Here is a 15,199-nt window from a genome sequence, read left to right on the forward strand (position 1 = left end):
AGACTGTACTATTTGCACTGCACTGATTGGCAGTAAGAATAATTCTTTAAATATTTTCCATAATTCAAACAGCACTTTAACCCCTTAATGACCGGGCATGTTTGTACCCTAATGACCAAGCCAGATTTGTCAAATCTGGTATGTCTGACTTTATCAGAGAATAACTCTGTGAAAGTTTTGAATATCCAAGTAATTCTGACATTGTTTTTTCGTCACATGTTGTACTTTATTTTAGTGGTAAAAGTAGACTGATAAAATTTGCGGAAATTAATGAAAAAATAGAAAAATGGAAGAAATTTTGTAAAAATTACCATTTTCCCCATTTTTTAACTGCAATATGTCACATATGTACAGTAGCAAGAAAGAAAAAGATCCAGCGATGTATGGTATAAGTGGGGGAAACTCCGTTTCCACTTTATTGGAAAAAATTATACCGACATACAAACAATCCAACGGAGTGACGGAAAACACCAGGAGGAGAACAAGGTGGTTAAAAATGGCAAGAAATGGAGCCTACGCGTTTCAAGCACTGGCTGTGCTCTTAATCATGGCTAAGACCATAACAGGTGAAAAAAAAAAAATTTCACTTTTTTTCATAAAAGTATCAGTTTGAAGACCAATTTCTTTGTAAAGCGACCATGAAAATGAAGAAACACACCACAAAATCTATCACCCTGTTTCTCCTGTTTTCAAAAATACCCATATTGTGGCCCTAATTCGCTGCCTGGACACACGGCAGGACCCAAAAGGAAGGGAGCACCCGGAGGCTTTCAGGACTCATATTTTGCTTGAAAATGTTTTAGGTCCCACTGTACATTTGGAGAGTCTTTGAGCTGCCAGAACGATAGAAACTCCCCATAAACGACCCCATTTAGAAAACTAGACCCCATAAGGTATTTATTTAGCGGTATAGTAATTATTTTGACACCACAGTTCTTTGCTAAATTTAATGCATATCAGGTGAAAAAAAAAATAATTTCACTTTTTTCATAAAAGTATTTGTTTGAAGGCCGATTTCTTTGTAAAGCGACCATGAAAATGAAGAAACACACCTCAAAATCTATCACCCTCTTTCTCCTGTTTTCAAAAATACCCACATTGTGGCCCTAATGCGTTGTTTGGACACAAAGGAAGGGAACACCCGGAGGCTTTCAGGACTCATATTTTGCTTGAAAATGTTTTAGGCCCCAATGTACATTTGGAGAAGCTTTGAGCTGCCAGAATGATAGAAACTCCCCATAAACGACCCCATTTCGAAAACTAGACCCCTTAAGGTATTTATCTAGGGGTATATTTTAGCATTTTGACCACACAGGTTTTTCGCTAAATATATTGAAATTAGTCTGTAAGAATTAAAATGTACTTTTTTTCTGAAACAACATAGAAATTTTTATTATTTACAAGGAATAACGAAGAAAATGCACCCCAACATTTGTAAAGCAATGTCTCCCGATTACGACAATACCCCATATGTGGTAATAAACTGCTGTTTTGACCCACAGCAGGGCTCAGAAGGGAAGGAGCGCCATTTGGATTTATGATTTTGCTGGAATGGTTTTCGGTGCCATGTCGCATTTGCAATGCACTGGAGGGACCAAAACAGTGGAAACCCACCAAAAGTGACCCCATTTTGGAAAAACCTTCAAGGAATTTTTCTAGGGGTATAGTGAGCATTTAGACCTCACGGGTCTTTTGCAGAGTTTATTAGAATTAGGGCGCGAAAATTAATATCAACATTTTTTCCACTAAAATGTTGCATTTTCTCATTTTCACAAGGGATAAAGGAGGAAAAAAACAACCATTTTTTTATAAAGCAATTTCTCCCGAGTACGGAAATACCCAACATGTTGTCATACGTTTTTTCATTAGAAATGAATTAACCCTTTCAGGACTGATCCATTTTTTGCTTTCATATTTTAGATTTTCACTCCCCGCTTTCCAAGAGCCATAACTTTTTTATTTTTCCATCAATAGAGTGGTGTGAAGGCTTATTTGTTGCGGGACAATCTGTAGTTTTCATTGGTACCATTTTGGGGTACATGCGATTTTTTTTGATCACTTTTTATTAAATTTTTTTGCAATCCTGAGCAAAAAACAGGAATTCTGACACCGTTTTTTAGGTTTTCTTTTTGTGGCGCTCACTTTACGCTATAAATGACATTTTTACTTTATTCTGCGGGTTGGTACGGTTACGGCGATACCATATGTATATAGGTTTGGTCCTTTTTTTTAGCGTTTGCGCAATAAAATGACTTATTTATAAAAAAAAAAATTTCTGTCTCACCATATTCTGAGAGCCGTAATTTTTTAATTTTTTAGTCAAAAAAGCTGTGTAAGGGCTTGTTTTTTGCGGGACGGATAGAAGTTTTTATTGGTACTATTTTCGGCTACATGCGACTTTTTGATCACTTTTTATTCTTTATTTAGGGAGCGGTGGTGACCCAAAAAATTGCGATTCTGTCGTAGTTTTTTATTGATTTTTTTTGGGGTGTTCATCGTGCGGGAAAAACAACATTATAGTTTTATAGTTGGGGTCGTTACGAACGCGGTGATACAAAATATGTGTACTTCTTTAACGTGTTCATTTTTTTCTATAATAAAAGTCTTATTATAGGAAAAAAAGCATTTTGTGTTTATAGAACTTATAACTTTTATTTTTACACTTTTTTTAAAACATTTTTATTACTTTTTTTTACTTTTTTAACTTGTCCCACTAGGGGACACTTAGTCTTGCAGCTTTGATCGCTGCTAGAGTACATTACACTACACACGTAGTGTGATGTACTCTAACTGTCATTGTGACGTGACTGTCACACTGACAGGAAGCAGAGGAGGAACGGCCGGAGGCTGTTCCTCCGAGGCTTCCGTGCATGGCAACCCGGAGGTCATTATCTGACCTCCGATTGCCGTGACAAGCATCGGTAGCCCCCACGATCACTTCGTGAGGGCTGCTGATGTGCTTCAAACCACTTAAATGCGGCGACGGCAATCCGTCGCCGCACTTAAGGGGTTAAGTGCCGAAATCAGCGGCGATGGTCCGCTGTCCGGCAAGACTGATGTCTCAGCTGTCGGGGACAACTGTCAGCGCGGATCTGTCACTCTGTGTTTACACAGAGTGACAGTTTGAAATGCGGACGAAAATGAACGTCATGGTGCGGGAACTAGCACCCGACCATGACGTTCATTTTCGTCCTTGGTCGTTAAGGGGTTAAGGCTATGTTCACACGGAGTATTTTGCAGGAGGAATATCTGCCTCAAAATTGCGTTTGGAAGTTTCAGGCAGATTTTCCTCTCCCAGCACGCCGATTTTCGCAGAGTTTTTCGCCCACGGCCATTGAGCGCCGCGGGCATAAAACACCGTGAAATACGCTTTCTCTGCCTCCCATTGAAGTCAATGGGAGGTCAGAGGCGGAAGCTCCCGAAGATAGGGCATGTCGCTTCTTTTTCCCGCGAGGCAGTTTTACTGCTCGCGGGAAAAAGACGACGACGCCTCCCATTGAAATCAATGGGAGGCATTTTCGGGCCGTTTTTGCCGAGTTTTGCGACGCGGTTTTCGTGTCAAAAAACTCGGCAAAATACTCCGTGTGAACATAGCCTAAGGCTATGTTCACACTGAGTTTTTTGCAGGAGGAAAATTCTGCCTCAAAATTCTGTTTGGGATTTTGAGGCAGATTTTGTCCTTCCTGCACGTCGTGTGCCGCAATTTTCATCGCGTTTTTCGCTCACGGCTATTGAGTGCTACGGGCAAAAAACTCTGCGAAATACCCTTTCTCTGCCTCCCATTGATGTCAATAGGAGGTCAGAGGCATAAACGTGCGAAGATAGGGCATGTCCCTTCTTTCTCGGGAGGCATTTTCGGCCGGTTTTTGACGAGTTTTGCGGAGCGGTTTCCATGCCCAAAAACTCGTCAAAACACTCTGTGTGAACAGTGCCTAACAAATAAACATCAAATGCTTTCCTATTTAAAAAATGTATATATTGCGTGTTTGATGTGTACAGCTAGGAATGAGAAAACTCCGATAGATTTGGGGGGGGCGCCTTTTTATAGTTCGCCTCAGGCGGCAGACGGGCTAGGTTCACCCCTGGCTATATGGTGAGGGATACTGGTATAAAGAGAGGTCACGTCACAACTCAACCATGTAAATTCATCTTTCCACTTTTTATCTACAAATGAGCATAAAACATCTCTTGTATCACGTAAATGACCCGGGGTTTTTACTGCTAGAGGTTGTAGCAGGGAATCTAACCATTCCGATAGTTTGTCTGTCATTGAACCTATCCCTGACACTATGGGACGCATGGGAGGAGGAACTATACCTTTATGTGTTTTGGGTAATGCGTGCATGAATGGGATAGTAGGGCATTGTACAGTAATATATTCTGATTGTTTTTTTTGTCAGTACACCACTATTTAGCCCATCACTTATAAGTTTATCAAGTTTCAGAACTTATTTTAAATTGTTTGAAATATTGTATTTTTTAGCCTATAATACATATTTTTAATTTCTCGATGTGAGCATAAAAGAGGTTTATATCCGTCAGCCTTACAAATGAAATACCATTTCATTAAGCTACAACTAGAACATTTGGTATCCCCATCATTTTGGACATTTTCAGTGTCAATAATATGATAAACATGATAACTACTATAGAATAACAACATAACACTTCACCGGCGTTTCAGTTCAGCACCATTCTGCTGGACAGCTCCATTACGATACATAGCTTCCATTCATAAATTGCTCAAGCCAGTTGTGCGCCCTCTTGTGTTCAAAAACCAATATGCTGGACAGCATCACTTTGCTGAACCAACAGCATTACTTTGCTGAACTAGTTTCATCTACTAGGTTTAATTACCACCTGTAGGTAACCGGATATAAACCTCCCCCTGATAGTTTGTCATTTAACAAAAAGCCATGAGGAAGGTGTGCGTCTGAAACGCGTAGGCACCTACCTATCTATCTCTAAATATTACACTCGGGACTGATCTTGTTTTAAATACCCAAAATAAAATTGGAACAATTTTCTATTATAACTAATTGCACTGGATCCTCTATTCTTTCGTTTTCCCTATCCAACAATATATATGATGCATGAAATTGGGGTTAAATTAAGAAAAATCTTTCATTTAAATGGAGCATTGAGCTTCACAACATTATTTGTCAACTTTAATATATTAGAGGTTAATAAAATAACTGATTGGAGTGGATGGTCCAAATATGGACTCAGGTTGGTTAGACATTTTTTTTTTCTAATGGCAATCTGAAAGATTGGGATACACTGAGTACAGAATTGAATATTCCTTCACATATGAGATGTAAATATTTGCAAATACATCACGCGGTGAGTGTGACTCGGGATAAAACTTTATTCCATTTGGAGTCTTCTGACTCGTTATGGAACTTATATCAATTTGGGAGGGGAAAAGGTTTACTAGAACGGATTTATAAGAAATTAAAATGCGAGTCTAGAGGGGAGGGGAATCAAAGAGGAAGGGGGGAGTGGGAATATATTTTTGGGATAATAGATGACAATGAATGGAGAAAAATAAGCAGATGCACTGGTAAATTTTAATTGAATAGATCCCATAGAATGACATCATATTTTATTATACACTGTTTGTATTTAACGCCAAAGAAAATGAAAAGGTTTACGGGAAAAAATTGCGGGAAATGCATCAGATGTGGGATATCAGAGGCAGATTTCTCGCACTTGTATTGGAATTGTCCTATGGTTCACCAATTCTGGGTAAGCATGGCACAGAATAATACTAAGGAATATAAACATGGAGTTTGGATATTATAATAGCAAAAATAGAAACTTTACATTTGAACAACTATTGGGAACCATGGATCAAGAGCATGACAGATGAACAAAGGGTTATGTTCAACTCAAGGATGACAATTGGGTAAAGATGTGAGGGTGGTCGGAGAGCTACGTATGGGAGAGAGTTGAAGGTTTTTGCTTTTTTTAAACTAATAATAGATATGTATACGCTTAAAATGCACTTTGTAATGTATAAGTAAGGTTTTTGTATTAGGATTAGGTTGGGGGAGGGGTCGGGATTGTTTTTTGTTATATGTATTAATATCTTATTGGAATGAGAATAAAAAAAAATCAGAATCGCACTCTGTTTCCGCTTATCTGGATTCTGGAGCGGCTGCGAATTTCATCCAACAGGCCTTAGTAGACCGTCTCTATTTGCCCACGACGCCTTTGGAGAAACCTCCAGCTATCACTTCTGTGAATGGTCAACCTCTGCTAGACCCAATTCTTTCCATTACTGAACCTAGTGAAGACATGCCGTACATCCATGTGAACACTGCAGCCAATCACTGGTCTCAGCGGTCATGTGCTGTACATGCTAGCGTCACTGCTGAGGTCAATGACTGGCTGCAGTGGTCTTGTGGATGTACAGCATATGTCCTATGTGTGAGTGGCGTGTACAGCATGTATCCTATGTGTGAGTGGCGTGTACAGCATGTATCCTATGTGTGAGTGGCGTGTACAGCATGTGTCCTATGTGTGAGTGATGTGTGCAGCATTTATCCTATGTGTGAGTGGCGTGTGCAGCATGTGTCCTATGTGTGAGTGGCGTGTGCAGCATGTATCTTATGTGTGAGTGGTGTGTGCATCATGTATCCTATGTGTGAGTGGTGTGTGCATCATGTATCCTATGTGTGAGTGGTGTGTGCAGCATGTATCCTATTTGTTAGTGGCGTGTGCAGCATGTATCCTATGTGTGAGTGGTGTGTACAGCATGTATCCTATGTGTGAGTGGTGTGTACAGCATGTATCCTATGTGTGAGTGACATGTACACCATGTGTGCTATGTGTGAGTGGCGTGTACAGCATGTATCCTATGTGTGAGTGGCGTGTGCATCATGTGTCCTATATGTAAGTGGTGTGTACAGCATTTATCCTATGTGTGAGTGGCGTGTGGTGTGAGTGGCGTGTACAGCATGCGTACTATGTGTGAGTGGCATGTACAGCATTTATCCTATGTGTGAGTGGCGTGTACAGCATGTATTCTATGTTTGAGTGGCCTGTACAGCATGTATCCTATGTGTGAGTGGCATGTACAGCATGTGTCCTATGTGTGAGTGGTGTGTGCAGCAGGTATCTTATGTGTGAGTGACATGTACAGCATGTATCCTATGTGTGAGTGGCGTGTACAGCATGTGTCCTATGTTTGAGTGGCGTGTATAGCATGTATCCTATGGGTGAGTGGCATGTACAGCATGTATCCTATGTGTGAGTGGCGTGTGCAGCATGTATCCTATGTGTGAGTGATGTGTGCAGCATGTATCCTGTGTGAGTGGTGTGTACAGCATGTGTCCTATATGTAAGTGGTGTGTACAGCATTTATCCTATGTGCGAGTGGCGAGTGGTGTGAGTGGCGTGTACAGCATGTGTACTATGTGTGAGTGGCATGTACAGCATGTATCCTACGTGTGAGTGGCATGTGCAGCATGTATCCTATGTGTGAGTGGCGTTTGCAGCATGCATCCTATGTGTGAGTGGCGTGTACAGCATGTATCCTATGTGTAAGTGGCGTGTGCAGCATGTATCCTATGTGTGAGTGGCGTTTGCAGCGTGTATCCTATGTGTGAGTGGCGTGTACAGCATTTATCCTGTGTGTGAGTGGTGTGTGCAGCATGTGTCCTATGTGTGAGTGACGTGTACAGCATGTGTCCTATGTGTGAGTGGTGTGTGCAGCATGTATCCTATATGTGAGTGGCATGTACAGCATGTATCCTATGTGTGAGTGGCGTGTACAGCATGTATCCTATGTGTGAGTGGTGTGTGCAGCATGTATCCTATGTGTGAGTGGCCTGTACAGCACGTATCCTATGTGTGAGTGGCGTGTGCAGCATGTATCCTATGTGTGAGTGGCGTGTGCTGTGTGTATCCTATGTGTGAGTGGCGTTTGCAGCATGTATCCTATGTGTGAGTTTCGTGTGCAGCATGTATCCTATGTGTGAGTGGCCTGTACAGCATGTATCCTATGTGTGAGTGGCATGTGCAGCATGTATCCTATGTGTGAGTGGCGTGTGCAGTATGTATCTTATGTGTGAGTGGCGTGTGCAGCATGTATCCTATGTGTGAGTGGCGTGTGCAGCATGTATCCTATGTGTGAGTGGCGTGTACAGCATGTGTCCTATGTGTGAGTAGTGTGTGCAGCATGTATCATATGTGTGATTGGCCTGTACAGCATGTATCCTATGTGTGAGTGGCGTGTGCAGCATGTATCCTATGTGTGAGTGGCGTGTACAGCATGTATCCTATGTGTGAGTGGTGTGTACAGCATGTATCCTATGTGTGAGTGGCGTGTGCAGCATGTATCATATGTGTGATTGGCGTGTACAGCATGTATCCTACGTGTGAGTGGCGTGTACAGCATGTATCCTATGTGTGAGTGGGCTGTACAGCATGTATCCTATGTGTGAGTGGCGTGTACAGTATGTGTTCTATGTGTGAGTGGTGTGTGCAGCATGTATCCTATGTGTGAGTGGTGTGTGCAGCATGTATCCTATGTGTGAGTGGCGTGTACAGCATGTATCCTATGTGTGAGTGGCTTGTGCAGCATGTATCCTATGTTTGAGAGGCGTGTACAGCATGTGTCCTATGTGTGAGTGATGTGTGCAGCATTTATCCTATGTGTGAGTGGCGTGTGCAGCATGTGTCCTATGTGTGAGTGGCGTGTGCAGCATGTATCTTATGTGTGAGTGGTGTGTGCATCATGTATCCTATGTGTGAGTGGTGTGTGCATCATGTATCCTATGTGTGAGTGGTGTGTGCAGCATGTATCCTATTTGTTAGTGGCGTGTGCAGCATGTATCCTATGTGTGAGTGGTGTGTACAGCATGTATCCTATGTGTGAGTGGTGTGTACAGCATGTATCCTATGTGTGAGTGACATGTACACCATGTGTGCTATGTGTGAGTGGCGTGTACAGCATGTATCCTATGTGTGAGTGGCGTGTGCATCATGTGTCCTATATGTAAGTGGTGTGTACAGCATTTATCCTATGTGTGAGTGGCGTGTGGTGTGAGTGGCGTGTACAGCATGCGTACTATGTGTGAGTGGCATGTACAGCATTTATCCTATGTGTGAGTGGCGTGTACAGCATGTATTCTATGTTTGAGTGGCCTGTACAGCATGTATCCTATGTGTGAGTGGCATGTACAGCATGTGTCCTATGTGTGAGTGGTGTGTGCAGCAGGTATCTTATGTGTGAGTGACATGTACAGCATGTATCCTATGTGTGAGTGGCGTGTACAGCATGTGTCCTATGTTTGAGTGGCGTGTATAGCATGTATCCTATGGGTGAGTGGCATGTACAGCATGTATCCTATGTGTGAGTGGCGTGTGCAGCATGTATCCTATGTGTGAGTGATGTGTGCAGCATGTATCCTGTGTGAGTGGTGTGTACAGCATGTGTCCTATATGTAAGTGGTGTGTACAGCATTTATCCTATGTGTGAGTGGCGAGTGGTGTGAGTGGCGTGTACAGCATGTGTACTATGTGTGAGTGGCATGTACAGCATGTATCCTATGTGTGAGTGGCGTGTACAGCATTTATCCTATGTGTGAGTGGCGTGTACAGCATGTATTCTATGTTTGAGTGGCCTGTACAGCATGTATCCTATGTGTGAGTGGCGTGTACAGCATGTGTCCTATGTGTGAGTGGCATGTACAGCATTTATCCTATGTGTGAGTGGCGTGTACAGCATGTATTCTATGTTTGAGTGGCCTGTACAGCATGTATCCTATGTGTGAGTGGCGTGTACAGCATGTGTCTTATGTGTGATTGGCGTGTGCAGCAGGTATCTTATGTGTGAGTGACATGTACAGCATGTATCCTATGTGTGAGTGACGTGTACAGCATGTGTCCTATGTTTGAGTGGCGTGTATAGCATGTTTCCTATGTGTGAGTGGCATGTACTGCATGTATCCTATGGGTGAGTGGCATGTACAGCATGTATCCTATGTGTGAGTGGTGTGTGCAGCAGGTATCCTATGTGCAGGGGCGTAGCTAGGAGGAGCAGGTGAGGAATGTGCCCCAGGCGCAACTAGGTGGTAGGGAAGGGGGGGCGCCGCAGAGCAGCTGATCGCTGCTGATAGCCGCCCTGTATGTTGGACACCTGCAGCAGCTTTAGGAAGAGCCAGGAAATCACGCAGCATCGTTCTGACTGAGGTCTGTGACGGCCAGGGATTGGACCAGTTCAATCACCCTACCTGTCACTTGACCTCATGTCAGTGACATGAGGTCAGATGACTCAGGTCAGGGGACTGGACTGGTCCACTCCCTTGCTGCACCCTCCCAGCATGTAGGGGGTGCCACTGGGCTCTGCCTCTACTCTGTGCTCTGTTGTTACACACACGGAGCAAATAACAGCCGTATTAACACATGCGGCACTTTACAGTCAGTACAGTAACGCCTGCTGCACTTTACAGTCAGTATAGTAACGCCTGCTGCACTTTACAGTCAGTATAGTAACGCCTGCTGGACTTTACAGTCAGTATAGTAACACATGCTGCACTTTACAGTCAGTATAGTAACACATGCGGCACTTTACAGTCAGTATAGTAACACATGCTGCACTTTACAGTCAGTATAGTAACACATGCGGCACTTTACAGTCAGTATAGTAACGCCTGCGGCACTTTACAGTCAGTATAGTAACGCACGATACACTTTACAGTCAGTATAGTAACACACGCGGCACTTTACAGTCAGTATAGTAACGCCTGCTGCACTTTAAAGTCAGTATAGTAACACACACTGCTCTTTACAGTCAGTATAGTAACGAACACTGCACTTTACAGTCAGTATAGTAACACATGTCAGTATAGTAACGCATGCTGCACTTTACAGTCAGTATAGTAACACATGCGGCACTTTACAGTCAGTATAGTAACACATGCTGCACTTTACAGTCAGTATAGTAACATATGCTGCACTTTACAGTCAGTATAGTAACACATGCTGCACTTTACAGTCAGTATAGTAACACATGCTGCACTTTACAGTCAGTATAGTAACATATGCTGCACTTTACAGTCAGTATAGTAACACATGCTGCACTTTACAGTCAGTATAGTAACACATGCGGCACTTTACAGTCAGTATAGTAACACATGCTGCACTTTACAGTCAGTATAGTAACACATGCGGCACTTTACAGTCAGTATAGTAACGCCTGCGGCACTTTACAGTCAGTATAGTAACGCACGATACACTTTACAGTCAGTATAGTAACACACGCGGCACTTTACAGTCAGTATAGTAACGCCTGCTGCACTTTAAAGTCAGTATAGTAACACACACTGCTCTTTACAGTCAGTATAGTAACGAACACTGCACTTTACAGTCAGTATAGTAACACATGTCAGTATAGTAACGCATGCTGCACTTTACAGTCAGTATAGTAACACATGCGGCACTTTACAGTCAGTATAGTAACACATGCTGCACTTTACAGTCAGTATAGTAACATATGCTGCACTTTACAGTCAGTATAGTAACACATGCTGCACTTTACAGTCAGTATAGTAACACATGCTGCACTTTACAGTCAGTATAGTAACATATGCTGCACTTTACAGTCAGTATAGTAACACATGCTGCACTTTACAGTCAGTATAGTAACACATGCGGCACTTTACAGTCAGTATAGTAACACATGCTGCACTTTACAGTCAGTATAGTAACACATGCGGCACTTTACAGTCAGTATAGTAACGCCTGCTGCACTTTACAGTCAGTATAGTAACGCACGATACACTTTACAGTCAGTATAGTAACACACGCGGCACTTTACAGTCAGTATAGTAACGCCTGCTGCACTTTAAAGTCAGTATAGTAACACACTGCTCTTTACAGTCAGTATAGTAACGAACACTGCACTTTACAGTCAGTATAGTAACACATGTCAGTATAGTAACGCATGCTGCACTTTACAGTCAGTATAGTAACACATGCGGCACTTTACAGTCAGTATAGTAACACATGCTGCACTTTACAGTCAGTATAGTAACATATGCTGCACTTTACAGTCAGTATAGTAACACATGCTGCACTTTACAGTCAGTATAGTAACACATGCTGCACTTTACAGTCAGTATAGTAACATATGCTGCACTTTACAGTCAGTATAGTAACACATGCTGCACTTTACAGTCAGCATAGTAACACATGCGGCACTTTACAGTCAGTATAGTAACACATGCGGCACTTTACAGTCAGTATAGTAACACATGCTGCTCTTTAAAGTCAGTATAGTAACGCACTCTGCTCTTTACAGTCAGTATAGTAACACATGCTGCTCTTTACAGTCAGTATAGTAACACACGCTGCTCTTTACAGTCAGTATAGTAACGCACGCTGCACTTTACAGTCAGTATAGTAACACATGTCAGTATAGTAACGAACGCTGCACTTTACAGTCAGTATAGTAACACATGCTGCACTTTACAGTCAGTATAGTAACATATGCTGCACTTTACAGTCAGTATAGTAACACATGCTGCACTTTCCAGTCAGTATAGTAACACATGCGGCACTTTACAGTCAGTATAGTAACACATGCTGCTCTTTACAGTCAGTATAGTAACGCACGCTGCACTTTACAGTCAGTATAGTAACACATGCTGCACTTTACAGTCAGTATAGTAACACATGCGGCACTTTACAGTCAGTATAGTAACACACGCTGCTCTTTACAGTCAGTATAGTAACACATGCTGCACTTTACAGTCAGTATAGTAACACATGCGGCACTTTACAGTCAGTATAGTAACGCACGCTGCACTTTACAGTCAGTATAGTAACACATGCTGGACTTTACAGTCAGTATAGTAACACATGCGGCACTTTACAGTCAGTATAGTAACACATGCTGCACTTTACAGTCAGTATAGTAACGCATGCGGCACTTTACAGTCAGTATAGTAACGCACGCTGCACTTTACAGTCAGTATAGTAACACATGCTGCACTTTACAGTCAGTATAGTAACACATGCGGCACTTTACAGTCAGTATAGTGTGAGAGATAAATGGTTAATGCTCTTATGACTATACAGAATAATGGGTATTTTAGAAAGGTTAAGAGAATAAATAGTTTGCAGATGCTCTGCCGTCCCTTGAAATTGCAAACAGATGGTGGTCAATCACTTGACCACTCCCCTAAGCATAAAGGAAACATAAGGGAATACCTGGTGCTTCACCAATGAGCTTTTATCGGAAAGGAAGCTGTAAAGGCTAGAATATACAGATGACTCATATGTTATGGAATGTTCTTTGTTTGTCTGACGCTATAAGTATGAACGTTGTAGTTCAATAAATTAGAAGTATTACTTTGAGAACTTGGTCTCAGTGTGTCTTTACTTCTCCGAGCTCGCACCCCCCCCCACCTGATTTGAACCTGCATAGATGATCAAGGCGTAAAGTGACCCCATTGCGATCACAATAGTAACACATGCGGCACTTTACAGTCAGTATAGTAACACATGCGGCACTTTAAAGTCAGTATAGTAATGCACGCTGCACTTTACAGTCAGTATAGTAACACATGCTGCACTTTACAGTCAGTATAGTAACACATGCGGCACTTTACAGTCAGTATAGTAACACATGCGGCACTTTACAGTCAGTAAAGTAACACATGCTGCTCTTTACAGTCAGTATAGTAACACATGCGGCACTTTACAGTCAGTATAGTAACGCACGCTGCACTTTACAGTCAGTATAGTAACACATGCGGCACTTTACAGTCAGTATAGTAACACATGCAGCACTTTACAGTCAGTATAGTAACGCACGCTGCACTTTACAGTCAGTATAGTAACACATGCAGCACTTTACAGTCAGTATAGTAACGCACGCTGCACTTTACAGTCAGTATAGTAACACATGCGGCACTTTACAGTCAGTATAGTAATGCACGCTGCACTTTACAGTCAGTATAGTAACGCACGCTGCACTTTACAGTCAGTATAGTAACACATGCGGCACTTTACAGTCAGTATAGTAACACATGCGGCACTTTACAGTCAGTATAGTAACACATGCTGCACTTTACAGTCAGTACAGTAACACATGCGGCACTTTACAGTCAGTATAGTAACACATGCGGCACTTTACAGTCAGTATAGTAACACATGTGGCACTTTACAGTCAGTATAGTAACGCACGCTGCACTTTACAGTCAGTATAGTAACACATGCGGCACTTTCCAGTCAGTATAGTAACATATGCGGCACTTTACAGTCAGTATAGTAACGCACGCTGCACTTTACAGTCAGTATAGTAACACATGCGGCACTTTACAGTCAGTATAGTAATGCACGCTGCACTTTACAGTCAGTATAGTAACACATGCTGCACTTTACAGTCAGTATAGTAACACATGCGGCACTTTACAGTCAGTATAGAAACACATGCGGCACTTTACAGTCAGTATAGTAACGCACGCTGCACTTTACAATCAGTATAGTAACACATGCTGCTCTTTACAGTCAGTATAGTAACGCACGCTGCACTTTACAGTCAGTATAGTAACACATGCTGCACTTTACAGTCAGTACAGTAACACATGCGGCACTTTACAGTTAGTATAGTAACACATGCGGCACTTTACAGTCAGTATAGTAACACATGCGGCACTTTACAGTCAGTATAGTAACATACGCGGCACTTTACAGTCAGTATAGTAATGCATGCTGCACTTTACAGTCAGTATAGTAACGCACGCTGCACTTTACAGTCAGTATAGTAAAGCACGCTGAACTTTACAGTCAGTATAGTAACACATGCGGCACTTTACAGTCAGTATAGTAATACACGCTGCACTTTACAGTCAGTATAGTAACACATGCGGCACTTTACAGTCAGTATAGTAACACATGCTGGACTTTACAGTCAGTATAGTAACACATGCTGCACTTTACAGTCAGTATAGTAACGCACGCTGCACTTTACAATCAGTATAGTAACACATGCTGCTCTTTACAGTCAGTATAGTAACGCACGCTGCACTTTACAGTCAGTACAGTAACACATGCGGCACTTTACAGTTAGTATAGTAACACATGCGGCACTTTACAGTCAGTATAGTAACACATGCGGCACTTTACAGTCAGTATAGTAACATACGCGGCACTTTACAGTCAGTATAGTAACGCACGCTGCACT

Source organism: Rhinoderma darwinii, unplaced genomic scaffold (assembly GCF_050947455.1).
Source record: "Rhinoderma darwinii isolate aRhiDar2 unplaced genomic scaffold, aRhiDar2.hap1 Scaffold_57, whole genome shotgun sequence".
Taxonomy (NCBI): domain Eukaryota; kingdom Metazoa; phylum Chordata; class Amphibia; order Anura; family Rhinodermatidae; genus Rhinoderma; species Rhinoderma darwinii.